The following is a 24,547-nucleotide window of genomic DNA, read 5'->3' on the forward strand; positions in this document are numbered from 1 at the left end:
GCCTGAGCATCAACAGGGAGGGGGGTCCCAGGGAAAGGGTGCCACCTCCCTTGCCATGGATTACGGCAACATAGCTTCTACCTCTTCACATATTGGTGTTCACATGAGATTTCCTGAAAAAAGGAAAACTGTCAGGAAGGGAAAAGGGGAGTTGTTCAATGGATACAGGGTTTCTATTTTACAAGATGAAAAGGTCTAGAGTTCTGGTGCACAGCAAAGTACCTCTGCCTATCACTACTGTACTCTACACACTTACAAATGGTTCAGACGGTAAATTTTATGTTACGTGATTTTTATCACATTTTTTGAACAAAGCACCCCAAACTATATTTGCTCAACTGATTTTTGTCTTACAGCAATATTTCCTGAAGAGGAGACTCACAGACGATGACTCATTTTCCCAACATATGCAGTTTTTAAAGGTTACACTCCACTTACTGTTAGCATATTGGCTATATTCCTGTGTTGTACAATACATCCTTGTGGCCTATCTTACACCCAATAGTTTGTAACTCCCACTTCTCCACCTCTTATGTTGCCCCTCCCCGTCTTACTGGTAATGAGTAGTTTGTTCTCTGTATGTGTACCACAATTTTTTAAAAAAAGAGAAGTCTGTCATAAACCCATGCTCCATGGAAGGACTAACCATGCCCTGTAGCCTGTGCCACACCACACAGTGACAGCTGTATTTGCACAGGAAAAACAAATGTCAGCCACATTCTGCCCCTCGCTCCATCACCACAATTTCTTCTTACCCTGAAATTCCAAGAATCTCTGAGAACTAATTCTCCTGTTTTACAAAGTTATTTTTCCTCCCTCCTGAGAATGAATCTGATTTTCTTAAGAAACGTTCCAATGCATACGTGGTTTTGGTTCAATGACAGTTATAGGCAAAGCATGAAACCTGAAAATTTCAACCTTGCTCCTTTCTATATTTTTTTTATTGTGTATGACTTTGGAAATACAAACCAAAAAATAAAGATAAAATAATACCATGATCCAAGGACTAAAATTGGAAATCAAAACACAATATATAAGCCATCCAAGAAGATGTGAAGTGCTATTGGATTGTGGTTTTATTTTACGTTTCTCTAAGGACAAATGTGACCATATTTTCATGTGCTCATTGGCCATGTAAGAATATACATTTAGAGAAAAAATGCATATTCAAATTCATTGCTTTTTTTTTTTTTTTTTGTATTTTTGCTATTTTCTTGGGCCACTGCGGTGGCATATGGAGGTTCCCAGGCTAGGGGTCTAATCGGAGCTGTGGCTGCCGGCCTACACCACAGCTCACGGCAACTCCGGATCCTTAACCCACTGAGCAAGGCCAGGGATCGAACCCGCAACCTCATGGTTCCTAGTCGGATTTGTTAACCACTGCACCACGACGGGAACTCCTGTAAGAATTCTTTATATGCCACGGATACCAAAACTTTATCAGATACATGATTTACAGGAAAGTATCCGTAGTATACAAATACTGGTTCCCAAACTTTGTTAATAAAATCTATTACACAAGGGGGCGCTAGATTACATATAATAAATTAATCTCGTAAAAGAACAGACAAATTAGCTTTAGAATATAATTTAACATAAAATAAATTGTAGCTATAGTTGAGAATTGTCAGTATTAACCAATTGAAGAGTTTTTTTCACATTCCACGTGGAATTTAATCTCTTTTTACATCTGAGATTTCAAAAGTTTCTTTGAATGAATTCTACACACACACACACACACACACACACACACACACAAACATGCATGGCAAATCAATGCACCCATCTCTCATTTGATCTGAAATAGCAATGAGGTCTAAGAGTATTTAGCTTTCTTACCTATGTAATGCATTAAGTAATTAGAAGCATTTGTCAAACTCCACTGGTGATGCAGCATGTCTTTTAAAAGGTTATTCATTTACACGGATTTTAAATTTAAACATTTAAGGGAATTACATGTTATCATGAATCATAGTTCATTCTGGCCGGGTCATTCCTCCTAACTTTACACTTTCCCATCCCACAGAGGTATTTATAGGAACTATCAAGAACAAATCAGCAAAATTTTCAGGAGAGGGAAGAAATATCCGGAAACATTTATGTCCTCATTTCAAATTTGTCCAGTAAATGTCCATAGTATAAAGATTTGAATTTATGTAGAGGAAAAAAATCAGACATCTCTAATTAAAGTCCAAGGGGGAAAATTTTCACAGTTCTAAATCTCATTCTGCAGACTGGGTATTCAATTAATACTTTTTTAAAGATAACCCAAAAGTTTACTAAGTCTCTCCCTATCCCCATTGTTCCCATCACTACATTAAATTAAAAACAGTGTATGTTCTTAGGATAGATGGATGTGGATTTAAATCCCAGGTGCAAAGCCTCAGTTTTCTCATATCTAAAAGAAGATCGACATTCTCAATGTATTTGGTATATCATGATGGCATTATTTATTATGTAATAATATCTATAAAGTGTTGGATATACTTCTTTCTTTTCTCTTTTTTTTTTTTTTTTGTCTTTTTAGGGCTGCACCCACAGTATATGGAAGTTTCCAGGCTAGGGGTTGAATTGGAGCTGCAGCTGCCAGCCTACACCACAGCCACAGCAAGGAGGGATCTGAGCCACGTCTGCGACCTACACCACAGCTCACAGCAACGCCGGATCCTTAACCCACTGAGCAAGGCCAGGGATGGAACGTGTGTCTTCAGAGATGCTAGTTGGGTTCATTACCACTGAGCCAGGGTGGGAACTCCTCTCTCCTCTTTCTTTTCCTTTGTCCCTTCCTAAATTCTCTGATTTCAAAAAGTGTCAGGTGTCTTGCAGCCATGTTTAATATTTTGTTGTTTTTAATTTGTTAATTTTTCCTTGCCCCCTCCCTGGACACCCCAGTCCCCACAACCACGTTCAAAAACTCTCATGAGGAGCTCTTCGTGGGGGCTGTATTCCAAAAACTTTGCATAGTATCTGTGCAAGACTAAGAGAATCAACCCTACAGTTTCAGAGGTCATATTCCTTTCCTATTATTACTGATTTCAGCTCTACTGTGGGTGCAGTGATACACTAGAACTGTCTTAGGCAGGGTTTTTAGCAGTAGGCAACTCCATTAAGGTAAGGTTTTTTTGTTTCTTTGCTTTTTTGTTTTTTTTGTTTTTTTTTTTAAGGGATAGAAGCAACTCCCAGAATTGTTGAGACGACTGCAAAAATGGGCTGAACTTCCAAGGAACTGCTGGCTCTTCCACAGCATGAGGCTGTTGAATCAGAAAGCCACTGCTGCTGATACCAACATGCTACCGGTGACAAGCTCTCTTGGGGAGAGAGATGGTGCCCCGAACTCTGCTTTTCCCTCTGTGTAACTCAGAGTAAGAGTCTCTTCTAATGCTAGAACCTGAGTTACTCCTAGAACTCCACCTTTAACAAAGACTGGGGAAGTAACTCTTTTATAGCACAGGAAGGCACAATAGAATTGGCGTTGTAGGATTTTAAATGTCAATCCAGAGAGTCTACATTCTTTGTTTTCTATTTGGTTTGTTTTCATATAATTATTAGAGCTTTTAAATACATTATTAAACACAAGTCTATGTTCTTCTAACATTACTGGTGAGGAAGATGGAATATATAGAGATTCAATGATATGACATTATATATAGGGCTATCTAGAATATTTTTGAAAGTAACCAAACTCAGTAATATCATATTATCTATTTTCTAAGCAAGACTCTGTATCATACTTTGTATAGATTAAATACAGAATTTTAAACACCGAGCAAGAGATTGGTCAGTGGATTATTGTTTGCGATAATTCTTTTTTTCCAGAGGTATTTGTTTAACCTTTGAAAAAGCTGGGAGCTGTAGTTTCTAATACCTTGGGTTTTTTAATTCACTTGAAATTTCTTTTTATCCTGGAATAATTCAAAATACACTCTAAGCAAGAATTCCATCAAATAAAGAATTGCTAGTTTCTTGCTGGGATGACTATTGAACAATTTTCCAGTTCCAACTTAGCTTCTACCGGGCCCATTATGTTGGCCCAGGACATTTTACAAAGCTATGGAAGACCTTCCAAATGAGAAAGATTGTCGGCATAACCCAGAGGAAAATCAGATTAAACTTGAGTTCCTTTGATACGTTAAATAATTTCTCCTATCTTTGCTTTCCAGATCTGACTTGTGCTCTGTAATTTCTATTATAATATCACAAATTAGAGGTAATATTAGGTTTGCAGAGCACAGTGAGCTTGAAAATTACTAAAATGGCTCAAATTTCCGCTCCTGAAACCTTTCATAATACCCTTCCTTCCTTTCTTTTAAACAAAACAAATGTTAAAGTGCCTTTAAAATGCCTCAAAGTAGCATGCTAGGCTCTTTATGTACATTGCTTATTTAACTCTGATTTGAAAGCTGCAAGTAGTTCCAATCAATAACCAGAGAAAACAGTTTTGACACCATCAGAGATAATAATTATTAATTCAATATTTAAATCAGGACAATGAATAGATGTTCCACTGAACAGAAATGCTTGATTTAAAACTCATCCATTTCCATACCCAGGTTATAGTGGGATGGGATAAAAAAATGCATTTATTTGTCTCTGTATTCATCAGATTCCTAAGATGAAACAAAGGCACTCAGACTGAATCATCTGAAGATAGTTAAGGAAAAGGACATTTTACAAAGATGTGGGCAGAGATTAAGGAATCCAATGTGAAGAGAGTAGGACTCAGAGTTTGGTAAGAGCAGGTGGGCATGAAGAGTTATATCACCTCTGGGCTCAAAGAGGCGGGAGGTGGAGTGTTAGCAGAATCTGATGGGGCAGTTCTATAGAGGGCTGCATGATAGCAACCAAAATCTTGAGCAAAGATACAGATAATCTGGTGTGGCCTGAAGAGATGGCTGGCACAATAAACACCCCATTCACTCTTCTCCCATACTGCTCCAATAGCCGCTACTACTTTCCATTGGCTGAACTTAGCCAGAAACAGAAACAAGGGAGTCATAATTATTAACACAGGACTAGGGCTCAAAGCCAGAGCACAGAGTGGGTCTGGTGGGGAAAGGGGAAGACATGGGTGTGGCCTTTATTTTGTGCCCCCCCCCGGCAATTCTTCATAGACACAATCTAATTTATTTCTCACCTAACCATAATTATGCAAAGTAAAGATTTTCTCAATTTGCACTTGAGAAACTGAGGCTCAAATCTCTTACTGTAGTTCACCATTTCCAATAGTAGAAGTCATCACAGTAATAGACTGAAGAGAAAAAAATCTAAGTACATGCAGAAAAAAAGCACTAGAAAAATTTTAGTTTCCATTAACGATAAAAATGTTTGAGCCATCTCTGTACAGAAGGAATTACTTTTCTTAGTTTCACCAGTGGCAGGCAGAAGTTCCTGGGCCAGGGTTGGAACCCATGCCATATTAGTGGCAACATGGGTCCTTAACCCACTAGCCCATCAGGGAACTCTGGGAATTTATTAATCTATTAAGAAATTTATATATATATATATGAATATACATATAATATATAAATATATTTAAATATATATTTAAAAATCTACAGTAAATATCATGCCTGATGGTAGAAATGCAGAAGCATTCCTTTAAAACCAGAATAAATCAAGAATGTCCACTGTATTGCTTCTATTTAGTATTCTAATACAAGTCCAAGCTACCGCTGGAAGTCTTAGCAATTGCGGGAAGAAAAATATACATAAAATATATAACAATTCAAAAAGAAAAAGTCTGCAAAATAAAATAATAACAATTGAAAAATACCCCCCCCAAAAAAACTGTCAAGCAAAACACTAATGAAAAGTAGCATAACTGAGTGGTGGAGGAACACAAGCTATGAAGTACAACAGATCTGAAGTACAACACAAGCTTGAACTTCAGCTTCCCTATTTTCAAATCATGTGACTTGGAGTTCCCGTCGTGGCGCAGTGGTTAACGAATCCGACCAGGAACGATGAGGTTGAGAGTTCGGTCCCTGGCCTTGCTCAGTGGGTTAAGGATCTGGCCTTGCCAGGAGCTGTGGTTTAGGTTGCAGATGCGGCTTGGATCCCGTATTGCTGTGGCTCTGGCGTAGGCTGGTGGTTATGGTCTGATTCAACCCCTAGCCTGGGAACCTCCATGTGCTGCAGGAGCAGCCCAAGAATTGGCAAAAAGACCAAAAACCAAAAAAAAAAAAAAAAAAAAACATGTGACCTTGGCTAGGTGACAAGATCACAGATCCTCATGTGATAAATATGAGTACTGGCATATGATATAGTCATTATGGTTGTCTACACAGAAAATCCAGAAAATAGGCAACTTGTGAACTCAAAGCAGAAAGTTCAGCAAGACCATTGATATAAGAGCAAAATAAAAATCTTTTGTATTTTTACATGCTAGCAACATTTAGAAAACATAATTTTAAAACATGAGTAATCTAGAAATAAACATTATAAAATATGTGCATGACTCAGAGAAAATTATGAACTTTATTGACGATATTAAAGACCAAAATAAGTAGAGAGTTGTACATATTTAAGTAATCAAATTATAATTCTTCATTCAGATTCTTCTATAAATCAATATAATTCCAGTAAAAAATGCCAGCAAGGTTTGATAGAGCTTGAAAGTTTACCCTAAAATCTACATGGAGAAACAGAGTAAGGCATATTAAAAATAATATTGGATAAGATCAATACATACCTACTAGATATTAAGATTTATGATGAAACTATAGCAATGCAACCAATGTGACAAGAAAAGAAAAATAGACGAGAAGCCATAGTTCAGAAGAAGATCTGTACACATTTGGTTAATGTTTTTGTGACCGAGGTAGGGTTCAGGAGGGATTCAGGGATGCTGGAACAATTGGTTATCCATATAGGAAAATACTAAATAGGATCCCTATGTAATTACATTATTACATTACAGAAGTCATCTCTAGGTTTATGAGAAACTTACGCTGAAAAATATATCTTTAACCATTTTCTTAAAAAATGTCTTCATGGGAGTTCCTGTCGTGGCTCAGTGGTTAACAAATCCAACCAGGAACCATGAGGTTGCGGGTTCGGTCCCTGGCCTTGCTCAGTGGGTTAAGGATCCGGTGTTGCGGTGAGCTGTGGTGTAGGTTGCAGACGCGGCTCGGATCCTGCGTTGCTGTGGCAGTGGCACAGGTCGGCGGCTAGAGCTCCGATTCAACCCCTAGCCTGGGAACTGCTATATGCCGTGGGAGCAGCCCAAGAAATGGCAAAAAGACCAAAAAAAAAAAATGTCTTCATGGCTTTGAGTAAGGAGAGTTTTCTTTAATAACATGTTAAATGTATATACAATAAAGGAAAGATGATAAATTTGTCAGCCTCAAAATTAGTGATGTTTGCTTAACAAACACTATGTAACAAAGTGAAAAAATAATCTATGAACTGGGAAAAGATATTGCAACGTGTATAACTGACAAGTCAACATGAAAAAGATAGACTAATAACAAAGACATGACAAGGAAATTAAAAGGAAACCATTAGCTATGGCTAACACACCACTGCTTTTCCAAATATGTAAAGAACCTCTATAAACCATTCATTTCTGTGGTTTTGTCAAAGAAGGCACAAAAAGCACAAACCATAAATAAAAGGACTGATAGATTTGATGACACTAGGATTGACTATTGCATAACAGTCACAATAGATAGAGTAAAACAACAGGCTACAGACTGGAAGATACATAATCATATATAACTGACAGGTCCTAAATCTGGAGAAGATATGGAACAAGGAGAGCTCTCACATACTCAGGGTTTCTATGCTGGTATCACTTTGAAGAGCAATTTGACAATGCCTAACAATATCGAAGAAACATACTCTCAATCTAGCAGTTTCTAGATACGGTCTCCAGAGAAACTCCTACACTTGTGTACAGAGATATGTACAATAATACTATGGTAGCATTGTTTATAATAGTAAAAATACTTTAAAATAATCCACTTTGGCAATAGGGGAATAATAAATAAATTGTGGCATATTTATATGTTGAACACTCCAGAACAATGAAAAAATGAACTAAAGCTTCAGGTGTCAGCATGGATACACTGAAAAAGAAAATAGATACCTCAAAAGAAAATACTAAACCAAATTATTAAAAGAGACCTATAATTTTATATCATTTTATAAAACTTAAAAACTTGCACAACATATTTTTAGGTTAGCTGCTCTTATATGGAAGAAAGGTCAATGAGATGTATGAGAAAGATACAGACTAGATTCAGGGTGGTAGTTACCTCTGGCGAACATGGTTTGGGATTGGGAACCGAGATCAGAAAATAGCCCAGTCGGGGCTCCAATTCCATTGGTAACTTGGGATTTCTCAAGCTGAACGATAATAGATGGGTATTTATTCCATTCTTCTCTGTATCTTTGTGATATGTATGAAATACTTCATTATTAAAATTAAATCAATCAAACTTCAAACAAAATACTAAAGATGGGATAATGAAGAGGTAGCACAATTGAATGGGGAAAGAACACAGTCTGTGAAGTACAACAGATGTGGTCTTGAACCCCAGTTTCCCTGCTCTCAAATCATGTGACAGTAGCCTGGTGACAACATCACAGAGCCTCATGTGATAAATTTGAGTCTTAGCAATATGAGTATAAACATTATGCTTGTCTACATAGAAAACACAAAAAAATCTGCAGACAATTTATAAGATCTAAGCAGAGCCTTCAGCAAGACTGTTGGATAGAAGAGCAATATACAAAAATCAACTGCATTAGACAGAAAATGTAACTTTTAAATATAGCAGTTTTTAAAAATAGGGGTATTAACCACAGTACCTATATCTTGTGGCAAGAATCCACTCCCTGCCATCCTACAAGGAAAGTGCCTAGCAGAATGGCTGGCCTCCAGCAAACCTGCTTTCTGTGGCTCAACCATACCGATCTTTCAGAACCCTGAATCTTTCTCCAACCACAGGACCTATTTACATGCTAATGCTGTGTACTTTACTTCAAAGCACTCATCTGACTGGGTAATTAAGCACTTACCTGAGCAGTAATTTGATTAACTTCCATCTCATCACTAGGCTTTTAGTTCCATGATCTTTAAGACCTGATGTTTCCTGGCTCCTTCAGTACGTTCTGGATAAAAAGTGAATGCATAAACACTTAATAAATAATAACTACTGATCTTTTATTATTTTGTAACTTGACCAAGGCCATGCAGCTAGTAAGTGAAAGAGCTGGGATTCAAGGTCCTCTGAAGGAGTGCAGACGTCCATACCCCTGGCCTGACCTGATGTATTTGAGTTTCCTAAAGAAGGTCTGCTGGGTCATAAACGTAATAGGAGCTTGAAAAAGGAGTGTCTAAGCCATTGGTTTTTGATTAGAGTGATTTTGCTCCATATGGAGTACTTGGCAATGTCTAGGGATATTTTTGATTGTCATGACTGAGGGAGGGGTATGTTGCCGGCATCTAGTGGGCAGAAGTCAGGGATGCTGGTAAACATCCCACTGTGAACAAGACAGCCCCCACAACAAAGAATCACCTGGCCCAGGTGTCTGTGGTGCTGAGACTGAGAAACCCTGGTCCATGCCATCCAACCATGCATCCTGGAATTAGGGCCATATTTTAATCACCCCTGGAAGATAAGAATCTTGAAGAGCAACCTCTTTTCCCCTCAGTCACTGTAGATTTGAGTAATTAGGCTGCTCCCTAGTGAAGTCTTTTGGATGTTCATCTCAGTGGTTTTCAAGTGGCCAGCACTCTGGAGGTCTACCCATTAACTCTGAAATCCTAAAGAGCTCTGCTTTATCTTTCTTTTTTTAACAACTCTGATTTTTTTCTTCTTGGACCTTTTAGAGGCCTCTGGGTGAAAACTAATTCTTTCCATTACCTTTTAGGTTTTAGTTTCAGTAGGTTTTTTTTTTTTCCTTCTTCTTCTGTTTTTAACACTAAGAAATGCTTCTCAGTCATGGAAAGATGGGAATAAAATATTTTAATGAGCTTTTTTACAGCATGGAGTCCCTAAGGGAATAACTGTGACTTTCCTGGTTGTACTCCCAACCGTTTCCGATGCTTTGGTGTACTGTGTGTATTTTTATTTCACCCCAAACTGAGAGTTGTTTTCTCTTCCACCCACAATGGTGATGACTGCTAATGGGCTTATTAACTAAGGTACATTGTATCACTGCCTCTTGGATCCATTAGAATGTGCTGTGAGTCAGGGATGCAGAACAGAGCTCCTGGAGAAGAGGAGGAAGATCTACAAGAAAACATCAGCATCGCAGTGACCTCAGGGATAGTGTTCTGGATTCCAGAGTCTAGCTGGAGATACCTTGATATTACAGGGTGACAAGAAGTAGGTTTTATTCATAACAGGAGAGACATCAATAACCCAAGGTGTATGGCCAAGGGCTAGAAATGTCTTGGCTTAATAGAATATTTGCTCGTAGTAAAAAAATTCTGCTGCAAATGGTCAATGTGACAGTTACCTTGAGAACAAATGGAGGTGAGAATTGTGGCTCCACAGGTTAAGAACCTGACATAGGGCCTGTGAGGATATGAATTCAATCCCTGGCCTCAAGCATTGGGTTAAGAAGCTGGCGTTGCTGCAAGCTGTGGTGTAGGTTGCAGATGTAGCTCAGATCCCACGTTGCTGTGGCTGTGGTGTAGGCCAGCAGCTGTAGCTCCAATTCAACCCCTAGCCTGGGAACCTCCACATGCCAAAAAAAAGAACAAATGAAGGTCAACCTTTTGCTAATGAAGTTGAGTACCAACAAGATCCAAAACTTCCTCCCCTTCACCTCCATTATTTAGGAGCTCAACAGACGACTTAATCTCTTTAATCCCCAGATTCCTCCTTGGGGCCGGTGTTAGTACATCCTTCACTAGGTTTTCATAAAGATTGTCTGAGTGAGATAATGATGTAAATAGGCAGATCCCCATGCCTAAGGCATATAATAAACTGCATTATCATTGTTACTACCAATCCTAGTTAGTTCTGCACATTTTCCCATCCCTAGAAAAATCTGAAAGATAATCTTATGATTGGATATAAAATATAATTAAATAAGGTGGGATTCTGTTATTTTTCAAAAAGATTCCTTGAGCACATTTTATTACCTGAGGTAAAGGAAAATGCTTCTTTACCAGATGTATTTTGAAATAAAACAGGAAGAAACCCACTGATTGGAATTAATATGCAGTCTCTTTTTCCCCTAATTTGGCTTTCTTGTCATGTGACTAGTTATAAACCCTTCAGTGTTAAGATTCAAACCCTTCATTCAGTGTTGAGACTCTCAGAGTAAAATCAAAAATAAACTGCAAATGTAAGACATCAATAATTGGTTGTGTTTGTGTTAGAAGAAATGAGAGGAACACTCTCTGACCATATTATGTCGAATTTTAAATTTACAGATTCATGCATCATATACATAAATACATGAGGTATTGTGTTGTTAGGTTCCCCGGGGAAAGAAAGGCACTTTTGCGTATCTTCGTGTTTCTGTCACCTAATTTTACACCTACCCAGATGGAAGATTCTTGCTACTTGTTATGGGAACAAAATTAATATTTTCTAAATGTTAAATGCTCATGACAAGTCTCACATGACCTGTTTGAACTACTAAATTAAAAGCTCAGGAAATCACCATGTTCTGAATCTTAAAGCAAAAACTTAATGCTTTGTTTAGTATCTCCAGCTTTATCACACAAAAAAAGTTAAGGCAAAATTGGGTAGAATGAAACTGAATATTCTATTTATAAAGTATGTCTAATGGTCTGAATGGGACTAAGGACAGTGGGTTGTCATGGTGACGGTATGTGGGGTTGTTAAGCACAAAGACAGTGTCAGAGCATAAAAGGAGAATATTTGGAGAAATATTCAATTATTCTTTTCTTAGGCAAAGGTCCTAACAACCATCATTCGAGGATGATGATAATATAGCAAAGTAGCCAGGGATTTAAATTTAAGCCTGTGCCCTTTGAACTCCAATGTAATAATCAAAGAGGACTGAGTCATTCACTCAACAGGCATTTAATCAGTGCCTCTGTGGGCCAGGCACTTCTAGGTTTGGGACTAAATAGCTAGCTAGGATTCTCTACTAAAGCAGACATACTGGGATTGGTAAGGGGATGGATTAGTCCAATTAGGCTGCAGACTGGGTGGCTTTACAAACAAGAAACATTTATTGCTCACAGTTTGGGAGGCTAGAAACCCAAGATCAAGGTTCTAGCAGAGTTGGCTGAGGGTCTTTTCCAGATTGCAGATTTCTCATCGTATCCTCATTTGGCAGAATAATGGGCAAAGGATCTCTCTGGAGCCTTTGAAAGGGCACTAATCCCATTCAGGAGGGCTCCACCTTCATGACCTTGTTACCTCCCAAAGGCCTCCCCTCTATGAGCTTCACCTTGGGGTTGGGATATCAACACACGAAATGTTAAAGGGACACAACATTCAGATCATAGCAGGGGGTAACATTAGAAAGTTACTTGCTTTCTTTGAACCTCAGTTTCCTCATTTGTTATATCATTACACCCACAGAGAATATTATCAGAATCTGTTCAGGCCCTACCAGACTCCCTTGGTTCCTGGAATCCAGGTGTCTTTAGCATCTATGCCATTCATTTGATATGTGTTGCCTGTGGCCTTGTGCTTTGTAAGAATCACATCATAATCATGAAACAACACGGCTGCAGGCAGTACCTGTAGTACATATCATACTTTGCTTAATTCTTATATCCAAGAAAGTTAAATATACAGATGTAAGCGGGGAGGAAGATAGCAGGACTGTAAAAGCAGAGGATTTCTACTCAAATGGAAGCACGAGGAAGAAGGCAGGGAGGTAAAGCAGGAAAGTGAAAGGAATGAATTTGTAAATGGCAGGGGGTGATCTAAAGGGAGGCGGTGGAGGGGAGCCATTCTCCAACACAGCCTGCTTTTGTGTTTCTGCATTCTGACTCTTTTGTGTTCTGCCTCTCTTTCTTTTCTTTCTTCTCACTCTTTTTTTCTTTAATAAGCTTTTTATTTAAAAATAATTGTCAATTTATAGAAAAGTTACAAGTATCGTATAGAGAGTCCCCATTCATATGTACTCACCTGCTAGGACTGCCACAACAAGATACCACAGCCTGGGTGACACAAACAACACAGTGCTGGAGGCTAGAAGTCCAAGATCAAGGTGACATCAGGCTTGGTTTCTGGTGAGGCATCACTTCCTGGCTTGTAGACAGCCCCTTCTCACTATTTTTCCTCCATGCCCTTTTTGTGTGCACACAGAGAGAGAGACAGAGAGAGGAGAGACAGGGAGAGAGAGACAGAGATGGAGACAGAGATATCTGGAATCTCTTCCTCTTCAAATAAGGAAACCAGTCTCAACAGATTAGTATGCCACATTTATGACCTCATTTCACCTTAATGATCTCCCTAAAGACCCTCTCTCCACATACAGTCACATTGGGGGTTAGGGCTTCAACATATGAACTGGGGTTAGAGGACACAATTTAGTCCATAATAACACCCCTCACCCAATTTTCTACTGTTCTTGCCTGCAGGCTACGGTTCAGTGACTGACCCCTCTCTTGGGCAGCTGGATAAAGAAAGGGTATAAGAAAGGCCAGCACACTCCCTTTTAATTAGATTTCCTTTTAGCTGAGCAATTATGTATCCAGCTTAAAAAAATCAGGATTTTCTTACTAAAGGAAAAGGGAGAATAAACATCGTTAGGCAGCAATGTCTGCCACGATGTCTAACACACGATAGGAGCTTGGTGACTCCTAGTTCCTCTGACTCTGAAAGCAAGAATGGGTCTGAACTACATTTAAAAGGCATTGCAGGAGTTCCCGTTGTGGCACAGCAGAAACGAATCCCACTAGGAACCATGAGGTTGCAGGTTCGATCCCTGGCCTCACTCAGTGGGTTAAGGATCCTGCAGGGCCATGAGCTTTGGTATAGGTTTCAGACTCGGCTTGGATCCTGCATTGTGTGGCTGTGGTGTAGGCTGGTAGCTGTAGCTCAGATTCGACCCCTAGCCTGGGACCCTCCATGTGCCGCGGGGGCGGCCCTAAAAAGAAAAAAAAAAAAAAAAAAGGCATTGCAGCTAGAATTGATGGTGAGTGATTAGTTGTAAGGGGAAAGTGACGGTGGGCAAAAAATTCAAAGATGGTTGAGTTCAGAGCAAAAAAACTGAGGCCACTGAGAAGGTTTAGAGGCCCAATAGGAGGTAATAGTAGGATGGAAGAGACTAATACAAACAATATCACTTTAAGAGGTTTGTGGGGTCCAGATTCTTGGGGCCAGGGAATTAAAGATGTTGGATGTAATTAAATTGTTGGACATGGCTAAAAGCAGTGTATATGAACACTTCATTATCCAGTTTGCACGAAATGCTGGGAAAAGTTTTATATGCTCTGCATTCAAATTCAACAAGACAGCCATTTGATCTCAGAGGAATCAGAATCCAAGGAATTGCTTCTCTATAATAGTCTATAAGGTGTTGAAGCCTGAGACAGAGTCCTCCATTCTGAATTCAATCTCAATTATTCTCCCTGAGTTATGAAAATGGCAGAAAGATAATTTGCTTTCCCAGTGACACAAAAACCTCTTTCTGCTCATTACGAATATGCTTTTGTTTCAAGAAGGGACAATTCTACATCTTGATGTGGGGAGTTCATAGCTCTGGATGGAAGAAAAAGTGTCGTGAATAACAAGATATTTCATAAATTCAAATTTAGAAGTATAACCTTCAGAGTAATTTTTTCCCTGGAAGTCATAAGCTCTTGATGGCTATAAAACAACTTGACAGTAGTCAGAGCAGGGTAGATCTACCTAAGCACCATTAAATGTGCTCATTTTATTTCCTTTCTGTTCTTTATGCTCTACTTCCTCTAAACGTCTTTAAATTATTCATTGCACTGCAGGGAAATCACTCAAAAGGACTATCTCTAGATATCACTCATACTAAAATGAAGTGGTCCCTCCTCTCCCAACTTCATTTACTGACCATTCAGAAGCCTCTATCACATCCAACAGCCTTCCTCTCCACCATGTGCCCCGCCACCAGTTTAGACAACTTTCATACCCACATTGAAAATTTACCACTCAATTATCTTGGTTCCCAGACCTTATCAGTAAACAGAGAGTCCTCAGAAAGCCGAAGAAATTAATCAAGCTAATGAATTAGAAAGCAAACAGCAAAGTAGAATTAATAAATAAAATCACAGCCTTTTCTTCCAAAAAAAATTTAAAAAAAGAATAGCTAAGATTAATTGAGGAAAAGAGATTAAACCAAAAAATGTACAACTTAGTGAGAAAGACAGTAAAACCACAGATGGGGATGCATTTGAAAGTTCATAATAAGGTACCATGTGTAGCTTTTTGCCAATGAATTTGAAGGTCTAGGTGAGAGTGTTGATTTTTTTAGAAGAAAAATATTTTAATTGACTCAAGGATAAATAGAAAATCTGAATGTTTCAATAGTCACTGAAAAAAATTGAAAAACTTACCAAAGATCTGTTTCTAAAAAATTTACCCTACTCAAAGAACAGATGGCTCCTGTGATATTTAAATTTTTGCTGAACATGCAAAGACTGAAGTCTTTCCAGTTCATTTTGGAAAACTAGCATTCTAGTATACTAAATCCGACATAGACAGCACAAAAGGTAAAGCACAGATCAATTTCATTGATGAATATGGTGGTTTCTTAAACAGTGAAGATGTAGATAGAATTTCAGTGCCAAATAATCCCAGGTTTCTCCTTTTTCTGCCATAAATCCTCTTTTCCCATACTATGGTAGGAAAGGAAATTAAAGGAGCAGAAATAAGAATTTGAGACTTCAGAAAAGACCAAGGCAGACTCCCAAATGTAATGTAAAGAAATTCTGAGGTGTTGAAAAATGACTCCCAAATTATCACAGCCAAGCTTTCAAATCTAAAGGTGGTTTAGTAGCTCACAAAGCCAATACTGAGGATGAGTGGTTCATCTAGATTCCAGAGGTTACAACCTAGAGACCCAGGTCTTCCAGGAAAAAACACTCTCTGCTATAGCTCATGTACAATTTGCCTGTGATAGATTTCTGTGTCTGATTCTCAAGCTTGGAATCAGCACATCACAGGAGTCAAGTCAGTGACTGCTCCTTAACTTTACCTAAGACAACCTATTTTTTCTTGGATCATTCCCAGAAAACATGATCCAAGGAGGCGTAATGGCAATATGACCACAGAGGTACTTAAGATCTGGTTCAAAAGAGAAAGAGGAAGATTGTCAAGTTGAGATGGGAAAGAATTAGAAATCAGACACACACACACACACACTCTCTCTCTTTCTCTCTCTCTCTCTCTTCTCTCTCTCTCTCTCTCTCTCTCTCTCCAAATCATACCATGACTAAAATGTCCTGAACAGGGTTTGGAAGCTCACTAGGTTGCTGTAACAACCCTCTCATCTTACTGGCTCTCTTGTAACATAACCTTTTCATTCCTTCATCAAAAAATGGGGTCTATTTCCCTTTCCTTTAAATCTGAGCTAACCTGTGACTTACTTCTTGGTCAACTTTTTATTTTAAATAATTTTAGTTTGTAGAAAAGTTGAACACATAATAGAGTGGGTTCCTGTGTACCCTTCACCCAGCTTCTCATAATGTTAATATTTCACATGACCAGGATATATTTCTCTGATATATTTTGATTGATGGTATTCAAGAGTTGGAGCATAACTTCTTAGACTAGGTTTGTAATGCTCTCTTTTAGAGCCCCATGTCCAGGAAGTAAAAAACCCAGGCAGCCCATGTGGGAGACCCAGTCAGAGAAAAGCCAAGGGCCCAGCCAATAGTCCCAGCTGAGCTCCCGGCTGGCCCCTGGCACTAACAGCCCACAATGTGATTGAGGCCATTAGGGTCCTTCAGCCAACCTGGGATTCCAGCTGACACCGCAGAATGCAGGAGAACAATCTGGTCAACCCATAGAATCCGAGACATAATACACTGTTATTGCTTTAAGTCTCTAAGTTTGGGGTAGTTTATTATGCTCCAATACATAACTGAAACACCAACTTTAACTAGTTTGACATTTGTACTGAGTCTGAGGACTAAATGAAGTTAATCTGGGCAAGCTGGATCCGAAAAAGAAGAGGAAATGATACAAGTAAAAAATGATTTGGATAAGCAATATTCTATCTCTCTCATTCAAGCATGCTCATCTTCTTTATTATCAGACTCAATACAAAGCCAAGGTGTTTTTCAGTGATAAACCCTGGCTTTAGTGATGGGACACTTACGATCAACCTCACTAGTGGAGGAAGGCTGATAAGAAGCCTTTTAAATTTTTATTTGAATTAAATAGTATACATGTTTACCTATTCAAAGATTATATTTTAAAAAAGAATCTGCAGATGCTTGAACTAATTTGGTTAGTCATATATTTCTTCTAAGCTTAGCAGTGAAATTAGCAGTTACAAAAATGGAAGATAAGCAGGACCTTTTGTGAACTTTAGATCAGGAGTCTGCAAATTTTTTCTATCAAGAGCCAGATAGTTTTAGGGTTTGCAGGCCAAGAGACAAAACAACAATATTATATAGATACTTATATAAAAAGAGGTTTTTTTGCTGATGAAAGTCCAGGTACTTTAACAATAATTGAGTAAATTTTTTGTAATATACATCTATGAAGGAAAAGAATAGCATTCTCTTTTGTGAGGTATAAACATTTTCTTATTCAGAGTTCAAATGCAAAACCCATCCTTAGCTCATGGATTGTACAGGAACAGGTAACAGGCCACATCTCACGCCATCTGTAGTTTTTTCTACCTTCTGCCCCTTTGGGAGAAGCTATATTGCCCTGGGCTCTGAGTGGTCCTGCACAGCCTTGCTTGGTATGCCAAAATGCAGGGCCCTGATGCTATTTACCAGTCCATCAGCAGGAAGCAATCTTGAGGGATGAGGCACATCTCCCCAAGACAAGGAGTAATCTCACTCTAAAAGTGAAAGATTCCCCAAGATCAGTGTTCTGTAATCCAACTCAGTGTGTCTATAGGCATTCATCGAGGGCTATTTGCAGTGTCTCCAAGAGACTTGGGGGCCATGGGACTCTGATTCAAATGAACGTGAAAGTTTACTGCTTTTGCTATGATTGGTCATATCTTTGTCTCTGACCCCAGAGTCTCCTGTCTTTTGCCATCATCCATGATTACCTGTTTGCTCGTAAATAGGGTAAGGTCTCAGACACTTCATGGTTCTTGCCATGAATTCCATCCATAAAATAGATAACCAACAAGGACCTATTGTATAAGCAGAAGGAACTATATTTAATATCTTATAATAACCTACAATGGAAGAGAATCTTATATATGTATATATGAGACTAAATCACTTTCCTATACACTTGAAACATTACAAGTCAACTATACTTTATTAGAAAAAAAAAAAGCTAAGGTTTCTTAAAGGAAAATCAATTCCACATTGGACGAAGTTGGAATGCAAGGAAGAGACTGGCCTCGAGGCACCACTCCAGCTCCTGATCATAGGGAGAGCTGTGGAGGTGACATTTGGTGGAGCAGGAGGGCACAGATTGGAAAAATCGCCACTGAGTCAATATAGCCCGTGGTCCAGGCAGTAGAAAGAATAGAGTCCTAATGGTAAAAATTTTTCCAGTCTCAATGGAAAGATTATCATTTTTAATTGTGTTTTAGCCAAAGATATAAAACACACTATGGTAATCCTTGAGAAAGAGAATCCTAGAATAAATCATTTCAAGTCAAATTCCAGAAAGAACACTAAGGAGTAAAAAGTCTCTTTTCTATCAAGAGCCTAAATATTTCCTTTCCGGTATTTTTTTCCATGGCATATAACAGGAAATAAAAATATATCAGTTTTGTAATAGTTTTGCAGGGCTGCCATAACAAAGTACCACAAATTGGATGGCTTAAAATAATGGAGGAGTTCCCTTTGTGGCTCGGGGGTTAAGAACCCAACATAGTGTCCACGCCAACTAGTGTCCACGAAGATGAAGGTTTGATCCCTGGCCTTGCTCAATGGGTTAAGGAGCCAGCATTGCTTATGGTTGTGGCATAGGCCGGCAGCTGCAGCTCTGATTCAGCCTCTAGCTCTGGAACTTCTATATGTCGAAGGTGCAGCCCTGGAGTTCCTGTCGTGGCGAAGTGGTTAACGAATCCGACTAGGAACCATGAGGTTGCGGGTTCAATCCCTGCCCTTGCTCAGTGGGTTAACGATCCGGCGTTGCCTGAGCTGTGGTGTAGGTTGCAGACGCGGCTCGGATCCCGCATTGCTGTGGCTCTGGCATAGGCTGGCAGCTACAGCTCCGATTAGACCCCTAGCCTGGGAAACTCCATATGCCGCGGGAGCGGCCCAAGAAATGGCAAAAAGACATAAAAAAAAAAAAAGATGCAGCCCTAAAAAGAAAGAAAAAAAATGGAAATTTATTGTCTCACAGTTTTGGATGCTAAGACATCTCAAATCAAGATATCAGTGGGGCCATGCTCACTCTGAAATCTTTAAGGGGGACTCCTTCCTTGCTTGGCCAAACTTCTTGTGGGCAGCTGGCTGCCTTTGGCATTCCTGGGCTTGCAGTTGCAATGCTTCCATCTCTACTTCATCATCACATGGCCTTCCCCCCTCCTGTGTCTGTATTTTTTCTCTTCTTATAAGGACCCCCGTCATATCGGACTAAGGGCCATTTCAACACCAGTGTGACCTCATATTAACTAATTGCATTTGCCATGACCCTGTTCCCAAATATGGCCACATTCTGAGGTACTGGGAGTTAGGACATCAATATATTTTTGGGGGCAACACAATCCAACCCATAACAAGTGTTTACAACTCACAATATTGTTGTGTTTTTCCAACATGACTGTGGGAAAACACACCTCTACGGTGTGTTCTAATAGTTTAGCAAACCAGGGTTCATTTGGGCGTGGGTCCACGTTTTAAAGACTTGTCTCATGGGAATGGGTTACCTGGTGACAGAACAATTGAGCTGATTATCCATATATGTAGAACATGCTGACCTCAGCTCCCTGCACTGTGAATTCTGGAGACGTGTGCAATGTGACTGCTCTCTTGGCTTCAAAGAATCACTATTTTGCAACTTTGAAGGAAGGGTTTGGACTGCTGAGCTTTGGTTCTAACTAGCATGTGAAAACTGATGGTCATACTGGTAAGTTTATTGTTGTTCATGGGGTTTTGGTTCCATTTTTGCCTTTTTGGTTTTTTGGTGTGTGGGTTTTTTTGTTTGTTTGTTTGTTTTGTTTCCTGATACCAAACATATGATGTTTTTTCCAACACCAATTTTCTGATGCTGATGCTATGGGCTCACTGCCTTTGCTCCAACTTCTCCTTGTATAAACTCACCCCAGCCACACAGACCAAGGATATAGATACTTACAGTTTGATCTCACACCAACTGTGTTAAAAGTTTGCAAGGACCAGAGGACTAAAGGCTGTTTTCTGAAAGAAGTAAAGAGAATATGCTTGTGGGGGAGGGAATGAACAAAAACCCTCCACTCTGTACCAGTGTTGGCATCAGATCCCATAAGTTAAAGGGCTCAGTGCCAAAAGACTGCCCCAACTTCTAAAATAAGCTCGAATGAGGTGCCTGGACCGTCCACACTTCTGCCTTACTGCAATTTGAGAGCCCTCCACCCTCTGCTTTGATAATTTGCTAGAATGGCTCACAGAACTCAGAAAAACACTTTACTTATGATTATAAGTCTATTATACAAGATACACCTCAGGAGTTCCCTGGTGGCTCAGCAAGTTAAGGATCCAACATTTCCACTACTGTGGCTTGAGTCTCTGCTATGATCCAGGCCCAAGCAGGAAGTTCTATGTGCTGTGGGTGTGGCCAAAAAGTAAATAAACAAATAAATAAAGATACAACTTGGAACCAGCCAAGTGGAGGAGATACATAGAGCAAAGTATGAAGGGGTAGTGCTGAGCTTACCTGCCTTCTCAAGAGGCACCACCCGCCCAGAACTCCATGTGTTCACCAGTCCAGAAACTCAAGAGTTTTATATCCAGCCCACTTCCCCTTCTTTGATCATCTAGGGGTGGGGCTGAGAGTTCCCAAGCTGTAAAACCACAAGTTTAGTCTGCGGTAAGGAGCCCCCATCCTAAGACCATCTAGGAACCCCACCCTAGGGCACCTCAAGGGCACAGGCTCAGGCGTTCCCCCAAAGGGTTCATTATGAGTAATACAAGACACTCTTATCCTTCAGGACCTTTCAAGAATTTTAGGAGCTCTGTGCCAGGAACTAGGGACAAAGACCAAATATACATAGAACACACACACACACACACATACACACCACACACCACACACATATAGCCCAATCATGAGTTATGTGTTCCTTTGAAAACCATCTGGAATATCTACTAGACTCTTGATAGATATCTGTGGAATGAATAAAAGAGAGACACAGAAAATCCATTTTACATAAGCCATGCTGGAAAGTCAAGTCTAATGCAAAACTGTAAAGATAGCACAGGTGTCTACATCACCCACCATCCTTCTCCCATCCCCAACCACAACCTTCCCAGGGGTGGCGACAGGTCCTTTTCCCCAGCTTCTGCTCAGCCCCATTCACCCTTCTCTTGTCTTCTCTTATACGCTCTCTCCTTGACCTGTATTCTGGTCAGCTCCAACCCCTTTCGCTTGACATCTTCCAGCCAGGACTAGCCTTGTGCTATGGTTCTAACCAACAAGTGGAAGCATGTTGAATGGGGCATCTGGAAAACTTTGCTTATGTAATAAAAAATGACAGGCTTAGCTGACACACCCTCTTTATTCCTTCCTTTAGGTTTGGTGTGCATGATGTGGAATAGTTGGCAAACTTAGTGTAAAGAATTCTCATTCTTTAAACGAGTGCACTGTTAACCCTGGTACACTGTTGCCAAGAGTGCAAATTGGCACAGTCACTATGGAAAACACTATGAAGTTTCCTTGGCAAGTTGGAGATAAAGAACATAAGCTACTTACCGTAGTCCTTGGCACTACAGTGCTTGCTAAGAGGAGACTTTTTTTTTGGCCACACTCATACCACGCAGAGGTTCCTGGGCCAGGGATGGTACCTGAGTCACAGCAGTGACAACAGTGGATCCGTAACCCCCTGAGATGCCAAGTAACTCCCAATGCTTGCTAAGTAGACTAAGATTGTAGATATATTTTAAAATCCTAGATTGTTTCATGATTTAGATTGGATAGACAAACAAGTTTAAGTCTATTCATCATGAAGAACTGGCAGAGCACAGGAAAAAGGCAATATTTTTCTCTTTATGTATTAATGTATGTTATGTTTTGGTTTTTAGTAGGTGCACACTGGCGATCAGCCTTGGAAATTTTTGTAGGTCTTCCGTATTGTCATGATAAGTTGGGAGTTACTGGGTTAAGAGGTCAGGTAACAATTTAGTGTAGGGAGCATCTGTGCTGGCAGCTTCTCAAAACTTGAGAGGAACTTCAGGAAAATTAATCAGTGCCAAAGGACAGGGTGGAGAGCAGAAATAACCTAGTGACCCTTCAGGAAAGGGTATAAGTATCAGGCCAAACCATCCCTCCTATAGGAGACTACATAAGGCTGGGCTTGTTCAGTCTGCAAATCCTATCTAATAAAAGAGTCTAAAAACTTTGGAGAATTAGTGCCTTTTTTCTCCCACATGTTTTTCTGTGTCAGTCTTTCTTTGCAAGAGAAAACAACATTGTATCCAGGAAAGCATTGGCATGAAAACGTGTGGGACTGTGACACCTGGAAATAGCTGGAACCTTAGAAAAATACTGCTCTTACTAGCCTGGTACACTATTAAGGAAGGGAATCAGCAATTATTATTTTAAAATGGGGTGTTTTTATTCTAATTTCAAGTGGCAATTTAGAAAAAAACACTGCACTTAATTCTATTATTCATTCTAGCATCAATTTTTCCAACTTATGAATATTTTGTACTCTTTTACAAAAACTTTGTTCTTTGGGGGGAAAAGATACATATTCATTATGTGTAGTAAATTCGACTACAAAATTCAGCACAAAGAAGAAAGCAAAAATCCTGCAAATTTTATCACCTAGAGGGAGATGTTATGGATAATATTTGGCACCTATGCTACTTCCAAGCATCTCTCTAGGGGCAAGTGTGTGTATATATACATCCCTCTTCTAAGTGTCTATCAATATATAGACACACACATACACACAGATGCCTATATATGCAATTTTGTGTGGTATGTGATGTGGGCATCTTTCTGTGTCAATACATCTCTTTAATTTTTTTATTAAAGTATAGTTGTTTACAATAGTCTGTCAATTTCTGCTGTACAGCAAAACGATTCAGTCATACACACACACACACACACACGTACATATATATATTCTTTTTCTCGTATTATCTCCCATCATGTTCTATCACAAGTGATTGGATATAGTTCCCTGTGCTATACAGCAGGACCTCATTGCTTATCCATTCTAAATGTAATTGTTTGTATCTACTAACCCCAAACTCCCAGTCCATTCCATTCCCTCCCCTTGAGTAACCGCATGTCTGTTTTCCACGTCTGTGAGTCTGTGTCAGTAAGTTTGAATGTACATCTTTGTTTAATCAAGAAACATGTCTAAGGAATAACATGCAGCTTTAGAGAAAAAATTCTTTAAATTCTCCAGAACAATTTTTTAAAATTATTACCAGAAATTGTTCTATGTCTAACATGTGCATGTATATTGTGTGTGTACATATATATATGTATTTCCCTTCATGAGGGCAAACAAATGCTATCATTTACTTGTGTTTCATTCTAAAGATAGTTTACAGTTGAGCAGGTTCATGTATTGCAAAAATATATACTTATGTAAATGTAAACATATATAAACTCCAAAATTTTATTTTGTCTTTTTTATATAATTGGTAGCACACCATATCCACTGCTTTGTACTTATTTTTTTAATTTAAACTATATATCTTCAATATAACTTTATCTCTTTCTAGAAGATTTTATCTGTTTTTAAAAATACTTCCTTGATATTACATTACATGGTACACCCTAATTTATATGATTAGTTTCCCTGTACCTAGACATATAAGTCATTTCCAATCTTTTGCTACTGAAAACAATACTGAAAGTAATACACTCATGAAAATATAATTTCAATGGGTAAATATGTCATTTCAGTTTCTATAAATGGAATTGATGGATCAAAAAAAAGAGGTGCTAAATGACCCTTCATAAAAGCTGTACCAATTAAATGACCATCAGCAAGTATAAGATAATACTGTTTCCCCACAGTCTTACCAACTTCGGTGTTATCAACTTTTTCATCTTTGCAATGATGAAGAAAAATAGTGTAAAATGATTTTCATTTTCATTCATCTTCTTATGAGCAAAGTTAAGCATTATTTATTTATTCATTCATTCATTCATTGTCTTTTTAGGGTTGCACCTGTGGCATATGGAAGCTCTCAGGCTAGTGGTCAAATTGGAGCTGCAGCTGCCAGCCTACACCACAGCCACAGCAACTCGGGATCAGAACTGAGTCTGCAAACTACACCACAGCTCACAACAATACTGGATGTCCTACGCAT

General features: G+C 39.1%; 1 long non-coding RNA gene across 1 annotated transcript in view; it reads right to left on the bottom strand.

Moving 5' to 3' along the window:
• The window catches only part of LOC106508846, a 36,390-nt gene extending 13,111 nt beyond the window's left edge, over window positions 1-23,279 (bottom strand). The window contains exons 1-4 of the long non-coding RNA XR_001305923.2: window positions 20,373-23,279; window positions 18,160-18,246; window positions 13,077-13,238; window positions 9,025-9,117 (exon numbers count right to left, since the gene is read on the bottom strand). This is a non-coding gene — a long non-coding RNA (uncharacterized LOC106508846). The remainder of the gene's footprint in view (window positions 1-9,024; window positions 9,118-13,076; window positions 13,239-18,159; window positions 18,247-20,372) is intronic.

This window comes from Sus scrofa, chromosome 1 (genome assembly GCF_000003025.6).
Source record: "Sus scrofa isolate TJ Tabasco breed Duroc chromosome 1, Sscrofa11.1, whole genome shotgun sequence".
Lineage (NCBI taxonomy): Eukaryota > Metazoa > Chordata > Mammalia > Artiodactyla > Suidae > Sus > Sus scrofa.